A 10,000-nucleotide genomic window follows, 5' to 3' on the forward strand; every position below is an offset into this window, starting at 1 on the left:
GCTGGAGAATATTGAACCTACAACAAGTCTGAGGTAAATACAAATTCCACAGGAATATAATCAAACAGGGACCTACAACCCTTCCGAGCCAGATAGGAGTCGAACCTACAATCTTCTGGTCCGTAGTCAGACGCGTTATCCATTGCGCCACTGGCCCTATGTAGACTTACGCATCCTTTTGTCCTTAAGTGGGCTAGAAAGTGTGTGTATGTGTGTGTGAAGGCACAAGGAAACCCATCTGACCTCCTGGAAGTCTGTTCTGTGAGGTTTTCCCAAGTTTTACAAAGGACTTTAGGAGAAGGAAGCACCTAAAAGCTAGGCGAAATGGTCCTAGATCCAAGGAAATCTTTTAGATCAGGCTCAGTTTCTTAAATAGTTTGCATTAACATAATCAGTTCCAGGTCTGTGTGGGGCTGAGCTTGAGAACTCCTTAGTAAGTAGGCGTTTACAACAATAAGGGGTTTAATATTACAACACAGGTGAACATTCAGACACATTATCATAAGCTCACCTTGTCCAGGGACCCAAGCATGCTGCCTTTCCACTCTCAGAGCCCTTCACCTAACCTACTGTGCAGCTGTTTCACCTTTAATATCACTGTTCCACAGGCAGCGTGACGTCACAATGCTCCTTGTCTGTAGCCCGGCCCAGGAGCCTTTGCAAACCTGGTATAATCTACATACTTACGGTGTGTTTAGTCTTGGACCACAAATGCAGTGAAGAATAATGGATTGCTACTCTTCATACATTTTTGACCATTGGCTCAGATTTGAATGCGTACTGGCCATCTGAGCATCTCTGCCAGGCCACCCTATGTCTAGAGACTGTAGATTTAGAGAGTTTATAAACATTGTCAGTTCATCAATAAAGTGTGCTCGCTTCGGCAGCACATATACTAAAATTGGAACGATACAGAGAAGATTAGCATGGCCCCTGCGCAAGGATGACACGCAAATTCGTGAAGCGTTCTATATTTTTAACAGCTTTCAGGAGAGAAATCTTTTTTGTTTTCAAGACTAATTGAAAAAATAAAGCAGGTCCCAGTGCTGTCCCCGTAATATGTATTTTTCAATTAGTCTCTCCTCAACATTTTTTATGTATTTGCTTTGCAGTAAAGAAGGTGCGGTCTATGTTCAGCTGCATTTAGCAAGGAAGCCTGCAGGACTTCTGGGACTTTTCTTTCTCTTTTTTAGCCTCACTGTCATTATTCTTCACCACCCCCAAATCTATACTGCTGCAGTGTTGTGTTGCTTTGTGGGAAGCAGGACAAAGAGAAGGGCAGGGCCTATGCAAATGAAGGCCTCAGGGATGTCTGGGAGTGCCTTTTTAGCAGTATTGTTAAAGTCCACCTTGCAACCGGATTGGTCGGGTAAGCTGAAAAACACCATGCCAGATTGGGCACCAGGTGTCTAGGCGCTTGGAGGACATATTGGGTCTACATCCCTCAGTTTCTGAGGTCCAAGAAATGTTCACCCTCTACCCTAATAGAGAGGTCTTGGCCGATCGTGGCTGAGAGGGGAAGAAGGTAGCAGTGCAAGATGCTTATGGTCCTTCTCTAATAATGGACCAACTTTCTCTCTCTCCTTACCTGTGGTTCTGCCTGGCTACTGGGGCTACCAGTTGTAAGCCTGCAGCCCACAGGGAGTTGGTTTGTTCCTCTCACACATGTAAATGGGTAAGCATTCAAGTGCACACACCTGCCTACGTCCACAGACCCTCGCGCACACACACTTTTGTCAACAAGCTTTTTCGCAATTAAGAGTATCAGGGACCCATGTTGAAATACAAAAGCAGCACACCACGTGACGGCCATCACATAGAGTCCAGCAGCAAATGGGAAACGTTTAACTAGCTGTGGTCCTATTACTTGCGCTCTACCGTGGAACAACTGCTGGATGAGTCCTGCTGGAGAATATTGAACCTACAACAAGTCTGAGGTAAATAAAAATTCCACAGGAATATAATCAAACAGGGACCTACAACCCTTCCAAGCCAGATAGGAGTCGAACCTACAATCTTCTGATCCGTAGTCAGACGCGTTATCCATTGCGCCACTGGCCCTATGTAGACTTACGCATCCTTTTGTCCTTAAGTGGGCTAGAAAGTGTGTGTATGTGTGTGTGAAGGCACAAGGAAACCCATCTGACCTCCTGGAAGTCTGTTCTGTGAGGTTTTCCCAAGTTTTACAAAGGACTTTAGGAGAAGGAAGCACCTAAAAGCTAGGCGAAATGGTCCTAGATCCAAGGAAATCTTTTAGATCAGGCTCAGTTTCTTAAATAGTTTGCATTAACATAATCAGTTCCAGGTCTGTGTGGGGCTGAGCTTGAGAACTCCTTAGTAAGTAGGCGTTTACAACAATAAGGGGTTTAATATTACAACACAGGTGAACATTCAGACACATTATCATAAGCTCACCTTGTCCAGGGACCCAAGCATGCTGCCTTTCCACTCTCAGAGCCCTTCACCTACCCTACTGTGCAGCTGTTTCACCTTTAATATCACTGTTCCACAGGCAGCGTGACGTCACAATGCTCCTTGTCTGTAGCCCGACCCAGGAGCCTTTGCAAACCTGGTATAATCTACATACTTACGGTGTGTTTAGTCTTGGACCACAAATGCAGTGAAGAATAATGGATTGCTACTCTTCATACATTTTTGACCATTGGCTCAGATTTGAATGCGTACTGGCCATCTGAGCATCTCTGCCAGGCCACCCTATGTCTAGAGACTGTAGATTTAGAGAGTTTATAAACATTGTCAGTTCATCAATAAAGTGTGCTCGCTTCGGCAGCACATATACTAAAATTGGAACGATACAGAGAAGATTAGCATGGCCCCTGCGCAAGGATGACACGCAAATTCGTGAAGCGTTCCATATTTTTAACAGCTTTCAGGAGAGAAATCTTTTTTGTTTTCAAGACTAATTGAAAAAATAAAGCAGGTCCCAGTGCTGTCCCCGTAATATGTATTTTTCAATTAGTCTCTCCTCAACATTTTTAATGTATTTGCTTTGCAGTAAAGAAGGTGCGCTCTATGTTCAGCTGCATTTAGCAAGGAAGCCTGCAGGACTTCTGGGACTTTTCTTTCTCTTTTTTAGCCTCACTGTCATTATTCTTCACCACCCCCAAATCTATACTGCTGCAGTGTTGTGTTGCTTTGTGGGAAGCAGGACAAAGAGAAGGGCAGGGCCTATGCAAATGAAGGCCTCAGGGATGTCTAGGAGTGCCTTTTTAGCAGTATTGTTAAAGTCCACCTTGCAACCGGATTGGTCGGGTAAGCTGAAAAACACCATGCCAGATTGGGCACCAGGTGTCTAGGCGCTTGGAGGACATATTGGGTCTACATCCCTCAGTTTCTGAGGTCCAAGAAATGTTCACCCTCTACCCTAATAGAGAGGTCTTGGCCGATCGTGGCTGAGAGGGGAAGAAGGTAGCAGTGCAAGATGCTTATGGTCCTTCTCTAATAATGGACCAACTTTCTCTCTCTCCTTACCTGTGGTTCTGCCTGGCTACTGGGGCTACCAGTTGTAAGCCTGCAGCCCACAGGGAGTTGGTTTGTTCCTCTCACACATGTAAATGGGTAAGCATTCAAGTGCACACACCTGCCTACGTCCACAGACCCTCGCGCACACACACTTTTGTCAACAAGCTTTTTCGCAATTAAGAGTATCAGGGACCCATGTTGAAATACAAAAGCAGCACACCACGTGACGGCCATCACATAGAGTCCAGCAGCAAATGGGAAACGTTTAACTAGCTGTGGTCCTATTACTTGCGCTCTACCGTGGAACAACTGCTGGATGAGTCCTGCTGGAGAATATTGAACCTACAACAAGTCTGAGGTAAATACAAATTCCACAGGAATATAATCAAACAGGGACCTACAACCCTTCCGAGCCAGATAGGAGTCGAACCTACAATCTTCTGATCCGTAGTCAGATGCGTTATCCATTGCGCCACTGGCCCTATGTAGACTTACGCATCCTTTTGTCCTTAAGTGGGCTAGAAAGTGTGTGTATGTGTGTGTGAAGGCACAAGGAAACCCATCTGACCTCCTGGAAGTCTGTTCTGTGAGGTTTTCCCAAGTTTTACAAAGGACTTTAGGAGAAGGAAGCACCTAAAAGCTAGGCGAAATGGTCCTAGATCCAAGGAAATCTTTTAGATCAGGCTCAGTTTCTTAAATAGTTTGCATTAACATAATCAGTTCCAGGTCTGTGTGGGGCTGAGCTTGAGAACTCCTTAGTAAGTAGGCGTTTACAACAATAAGGGGTTTAATATTACAACACAGGTGAACATTCAGACACATTATCATAAGCTCACCTTGTCCAGGGACCCAAGCATGCTGCCTTTCCACTCTCAGAGCCCTTCACCTAACCTACTGTGCAGCTGTTTCACCTTTAATATCACTGTTCCACAGGCAGCGTGACGTCACAATGCTCCTTGTCTGTAGCCCGACCCAGGAGCCTTTGCAAACCTGGTATAATCTACATACTTACGGTGTGTTTAGTCTTGGACCACAAATGCAGTGAAGAATAATGGATTGCTACTCTTCATACATTTTTGACCATTGGCTCAGATTTGAATGCGTACTGGCCATCTGAGCTCTCTGCCAGGCCACCCTATGTCTAGAGACTGTAGATTTAGAGAGTTTATAAACATTGTCAGTTCATCAATAAAGTGTGCTCGCTTCGGCAGCACATATACTAAAATTGGAACGATACAGAGAAGATTAGCATGGCCCCTGCGCAAGGATGACACGCAAATTCGTGAAGCATTCCATATTTTTAACAGCTTTCAGGAGAGAAATCTTTTTTGTTTTCAAGACTAATTGAAAAAATAAAGCAGGTCCCAGTGCTGTCCCCGTAATATGTATTTTTCAATTAGTCTCTCCTCAACATTTTTAATGTATTTGCTTTGCAGTAAAGAAGGTGCGCTCTATGTTCAGCTGCATTTAGCAAGGAAGCCTGCAGGACTTCTGGGACTTTTCTTTCTCTTTTTTAGCCTCACTGTCATTATTCTTCACCACCCCCAAATCTATACTGCTGCAGTGTTGTGTTGCTTTGTGGGAAGCAGGACAAAGAGAAGGGCAGGGCCTATGCAAATGAAGGCCTCAGGGATGTCTGGGAGTGCCTTTTTAGCAGTATTGTTAAAGTCCACCTTGCAACCGGATTGGTCGGGTAAGCTGAAAAACACCATGCCAGATTGGGCACCAGGTGTCTAGGCGCTTGGAGGACATATTGGGTCTACATCCCTCAGTTTCTGAGGTCCAAGAAATGTTCACCCTCTACCCTAATAGAGAGGTCTTGGCCGATCGTGGCTGAGAGGGGAAGAAGGTAGCAGTGCAAGATGCTTATGGTCCTTCTCTAATAATGGACCAACTTTCTCTCTCTCCTTACCTGTGGTTCTGCCTGGCTACTGGGGCTACCAGTTGTAAGCCTGCAGCCCACAGGGAGTTGGTTTGTTCCTCTCACACATGTAAATGGGTAAGCATTCAAGTGCACACACCTGCCTACGTCCACAGACCCTCGCGCACACACACTTTTGTCAACAAGCTTTTTCGCAATTAAGAGTATCAGGGACCCATGTTGAAATACAAAAGCAGCACACCACGTGACGGCCATCACATAGAGTCCAGCAGCAAATGGGAAACGTTTAACTAGCTGTGGTCCTATTACTTGCGCTCTACCGTGGAACAACTGCTGGATGAGTCCTGCTGGAGAATATTGAACCTACAACAAGTCTGAGGTAAATAAAAATTCCACAGGAATATATTCAAACAGGGACCTACAACCCTTCCAAGCCAGATAGGAGTCGAACCTACAATCTTCTGATCCGTAGTCAGACGCGTTATCCATTGCGCCACTGGCCCTATGTAGACTTACGCATCCTTTTGTCCTTAAGTGGGCTAGAAAGTGTGTGTATGTGTGTGTGAAGGCACAAGGAAACCCATCTGACCTCCTGGAAGTCTGTTCTGTGAGGTTTTCCCAAGTTTTACAAAGGACTTTAGGAGAAGGAAGCACCTAAAAGCTAGGCGAAATGGTCCTAGATCCAAGGAAATCTTTTAGATCAGGCTCAGTTTCTTAAATAGTTTGCATTAACATAATCAGTTCCAGGTCTGTGTGGGGCTGAGCTTGAGAACTCCTTAGTAAGTAGGCGTTTACAACAATAAGGGGTTTAATATTACAACACAGGTGAACATTCAGACACATTATCATAAGCTCACCTTGTCCAGGGACCCAAGCATGCTGCCTTTCCACTCTCAGAGCCCTTCACCTACCCTACTGTGCAGCTGTTTCACCTTTAATATCACTGTTCCACAGGCAGCGTGACGTCACAATGCTCCTTGTCTGTAGCCCGACCCAGGAGCCTTTGCAAACCTGGTATAATCTACATACTTACGGTGTGTTTAGTCTTGGACCACAAATGCAGTGAAGAATAATGGATTGCTACTCTTCATACATTTTTGACCATTGGCTCAGATTTGAATGCGTACTGGCCATCTGAGCATCTCTGCCAGGCCACCCTATGTCTAGAGACTGTAGATTTAGAGAGTTTATAAACATTGTCAGTTCATCAATAAAGTGTGCTCGCTTCGGCAGCACATATACTAAAATTGGAACGATACAGAGAAGATTAGCATGGCCCCTGCGCAAGGATGACACGCAAATTCGTGAAGCGTTCCATATTTTTAACAGCTTTCAGGAGAGAAATCTTTTTTGTTTTCAAGACTAATTGAAAAAATAAAGCAGGTCCCAGTGCTGTCCCCGTAATATGTATTTTTCAATTAGTCTCTCCTCAACATTTTTAATGTATTTGCTTTGCAGTAAAGAAGGTGCGCTCTATGTTCAGCTGCATTTAGCAAGGAAGCCTGCAGGACTTCTGGGACTTTTCTTTCTCTTTTTTAGCCTCACTGTCATTATTCTTCACCACCCCCAAATCTATACTGCTGCAGTGTTGTGTTGCTTTGTGGGAAGCAGGACAAAGAGAAGGGCAGGGCCTATGCAAATGAAGGCCTCAGGGATGTCTGGGAGTGCCTTTTTAGCAGTATTGTTAAAGTCCACCTTGCAACCGGATTGGTCGGGTAAGCTGAAAAACACCATGCCAGATTGGGCACCAGGTGTCTAGGCGCTTGGAGGACATATTGGGTCTACATCCCTCAGTTTCTGAGGTCCAAGAAATGTTCACCCTATACCCTAATAGAGAGGTCTTGGCCGATCGTGGCTGAGAGGGGAAGAAGGTAGCAGTGCAAGATGCTTATGGTCCTTCTCTAATAATGGACCAACTTTCTCTCTCTCCTTACCTGTGGTTCTGCCTGGCTACTGGGGCTACCAGTTGTAAGCCTGCAGCCCACAGGGAGTTGGTTTGTTCCTCTCACACATGTAAATGGGTAAGCATTCAAGTGCACACACCTGCCTACGTCCACAGACCCTCGCGCACACACACTTTTGTCAACAAGCTTTTTCGCAATTAAGAGTATCAGGGACCCATGTTGAAATACAAAAGCAGCACACCACGTGACGGCCATCACATAGAGTCCAGCAGCAAATGGGAAACGTTTAACTAGCTGTGGTCCTATTACTTGCGCTCTACCGTGGAACAACTGCTGGATGAGTCCTGCTGGAGAATATTGAACCTACAACAAGTCTGAGGTAAATAAAAATTCCACAGGAATATAATCAAACAGGGACCTACAACCCTTCCGAGCCAGATAGGAGTCAAACCTACAATCTTCTGATCCGTAGTCAGACGCGTTATCCATTGCGCCACTGGCCCTATGTAGACTTACGCATCCTTTTGTCCTTAAGTGGGCTAGAAAGTGTGTGTATGTGTGTGTGAAGGCACAAGGAAACCCATCTGACTCCTGGAAGTCTGTTCTGTGAGGTTTTCCCAAGTTTTACAAAGGACTTTAGGAGAAGGAAGCACCTAAAAGCTAGGCGAAATGGTCCTAGATCCAAGGAAATCTTTTAGATCAGGCTCAGTTTCTTAAATAGTTTGCATTAACATAATCAGTTCCAGGTCTGTGTGGGGCTGAGCTTGAGAACTCCTTAGTAAGTAGGCGTTTACAACAATAAGGGGTTTAATATTACAACACAGGTGAACATTCAGACACATTATCATAAGCTCACCTTGTCCAGGGACCCAAGCATGCTGCCTTTCCACTCTCAGAGCCCTTCACCTAACCTACTGTGCAGCTGTTTCACCTTTAATATCACTGTTCCACAGGCAGCGTGACGTCACAATGCTCCTTGTCTGTAGCCCGACCCAGGAGCCTTTGCAAACCTGGTATAATCTACATACTTACGGTGTGTTTAGTCTTGGACCACAAATGCAGTGAAGAATAATGGATTGCTACTCTTCATACATTTTTGACCATTGGCTCAGATTTGAATGCGTACTGGCCATCTGAGCATCTCTGCCAGGCCACCCTATGTCTAGAGACTGTAGATTTAGAGAGTTTATAAACATTGTCAGTTCATCAATAAAGTGTGCTCGCTTCGGCAGCACAAATACTAAAATTGGAACGATACAGAGAAGATTAGCATGGCCCCTGCGCAAGGATGACACGCAAATTCGTGAAGCGTTCCATATTTTTAACAGCTTTCAGGAGAGAAATCTTTTTTGTTTTCAAGACTAATTGAAAAAATAAAGCAGGTCCCAGTGCTGTCCCCGTAATATGTATTTTTCAATTAGTCTCTCCTCAACATTTTTAATGTATTTGCTTTGCAGTAAAGAAGGTGCGGTCTATGTTCAGCTGCATTTAGCAAGGAAGCCTGCAGGACTTCTGGGACTTTTCTTTCTCTTTTTTAGCCTCACTGTCATTATTCTTCACCACCCCCAAATCTATACTGCTGCAGTGTTGTGTTGCTTTGTGGGAAGCAGGACAAAGAGAAGGGCAGGGCCTATGCAAATGAAGGCCTCAGGGATGTCTGGGAGTGCCTTTTTAGCAGTATTGTTAAAGTCCACCTTGCAACCGGATTGGTCGGGTAAGCTGAAAAACACCATGCCAGATTGGGCACCAGGTGTCTAGGCGCTTGGAGGACATATTGGGTCTACATCCCTCAGTTTCTGAGGTCCAAGAAATGTTCACCCTCTACCCTAATAGAGAGGTCTTGGCCGATCGTGGCTGAGAGGGGAAGAAGGTAGCAGTGCAAGATGCTTATGGTCCTTCTCTAATAATGGACCAACTTTCTCTCTCTCCTTACCTGTGGTTCTGCCTGGCTACTGGGGCTACCAGTTGTAAGCCTGCAGCCCACAGGGAGTTGGTTTGTTCCTCTCACACATGTAAATGGGTAAGCATTCAAGTGCACACACCTGCCTACGTCCACAGACCCTCGCGCACACACACTTTTGTCAACAAGCTTTTTCGCAATTAAGAGTATCAGGGACCCATGTTGAAATACAAAAGCAGCACACCACGTGACGGCCATCACATAGAGTCCAGCAGCAAATGGGAAACGTTTAACTAGCTGTGGTCCTATTACTTGCGCTCTACCGTGGAACAACTGCTGGATGAGTCCTGCTGGAGAATATTGAACCTACAACAAGTCTGAGGTAAATACAAATTCCACAGGAATATAATCAAACAGGGACCTACAACCCTTCCGAGCCAGATAGGAGTCGAACCTACAATCTTCTGATCCGTAGTCAGACGCGTTATCCATTGCGCCACTGGCCCTATGTAGACTTACGCATCCTTTTGTCCTTAAGTGGGCTAGAAAGTGTGTGTATGTGTGTGTGAAGGCACAAGGAAACCCATCTGACCTCCTGGAAGTCTGTTCTGTGAGGTTTTCCCAAGTTTTATAAAGGACTTTAGGAGAAGGAAGCACCTAAAAGCTAGGCGAAATGGTCCTAGATCCAAGGAAATCTTTTAGATCAGGCTCAGTTTCTTAAATAGTTTGCATTAACATAATCAGTTCTAGGTCTGTGTGGGGCTGAGCTTGAGAACTCCTTAGTAAGTAGGCGTTTACAACAATAAGGGGTTTAATATTACAACACAGGTG

The 10,000-nt window shown here is 45.1% G+C and overlaps 5 non-coding genes across 5 annotated transcripts; all 5 read left to right on the forward strand.

The window, feature by feature from the left end:
- Window positions 1-871: 871 nt before the first annotated feature.
- Window positions 872-978, forward strand: LOC147704831 (U6 spliceosomal RNA). Its single transcript, XR_015298286.1, has one exon. It is a non-coding gene; the product is annotated as a U6 spliceosomal RNA (small nuclear RNA).
- Window positions 979-2,775: 1,797 nt separating this feature from the next.
- On the forward strand, window positions 2,776-2,882 carry LOC147704832 (U6 spliceosomal RNA). The gene has a single exon (XR_015297805.1). It is a non-coding gene; the product is annotated as a U6 spliceosomal RNA (small nuclear RNA).
- Window positions 2,883-4,678: 1,796 nt separating this feature from the next.
- LOC147704833 (U6 spliceosomal RNA) lies at window positions 4,679-4,785 on the forward strand. The gene has a single exon (XR_015298215.1). It is a non-coding gene; the product is annotated as a U6 spliceosomal RNA (small nuclear RNA).
- Window positions 4,786-6,582: 1,797 nt separating this feature from the next.
- LOC147704834 (U6 spliceosomal RNA) lies at window positions 6,583-6,689 on the forward strand. Its single transcript, XR_015297806.1, has one exon. It is a non-coding gene; the product is annotated as a U6 spliceosomal RNA (small nuclear RNA).
- Window positions 6,690-8,485: 1,796 nt separating this feature from the next.
- LOC147704835 (U6 spliceosomal RNA) lies at window positions 8,486-8,592 on the forward strand. Its single transcript, XR_015298322.1, has one exon. It is a non-coding gene; the product is annotated as a U6 spliceosomal RNA (small nuclear RNA).
- The last annotated feature ends 1,408 nt before the right edge of the window (window positions 8,593-10,000 follow it).

The sequence above is a fragment of the Lissotriton vulgaris genome, chromosome 7 (genome assembly GCF_964263255.1).
Source record: "Lissotriton vulgaris chromosome 7, aLisVul1.2, whole genome shotgun sequence".
Lineage (NCBI taxonomy): Eukaryota > Metazoa > Chordata > Amphibia > Caudata > Salamandridae > Lissotriton > Lissotriton vulgaris.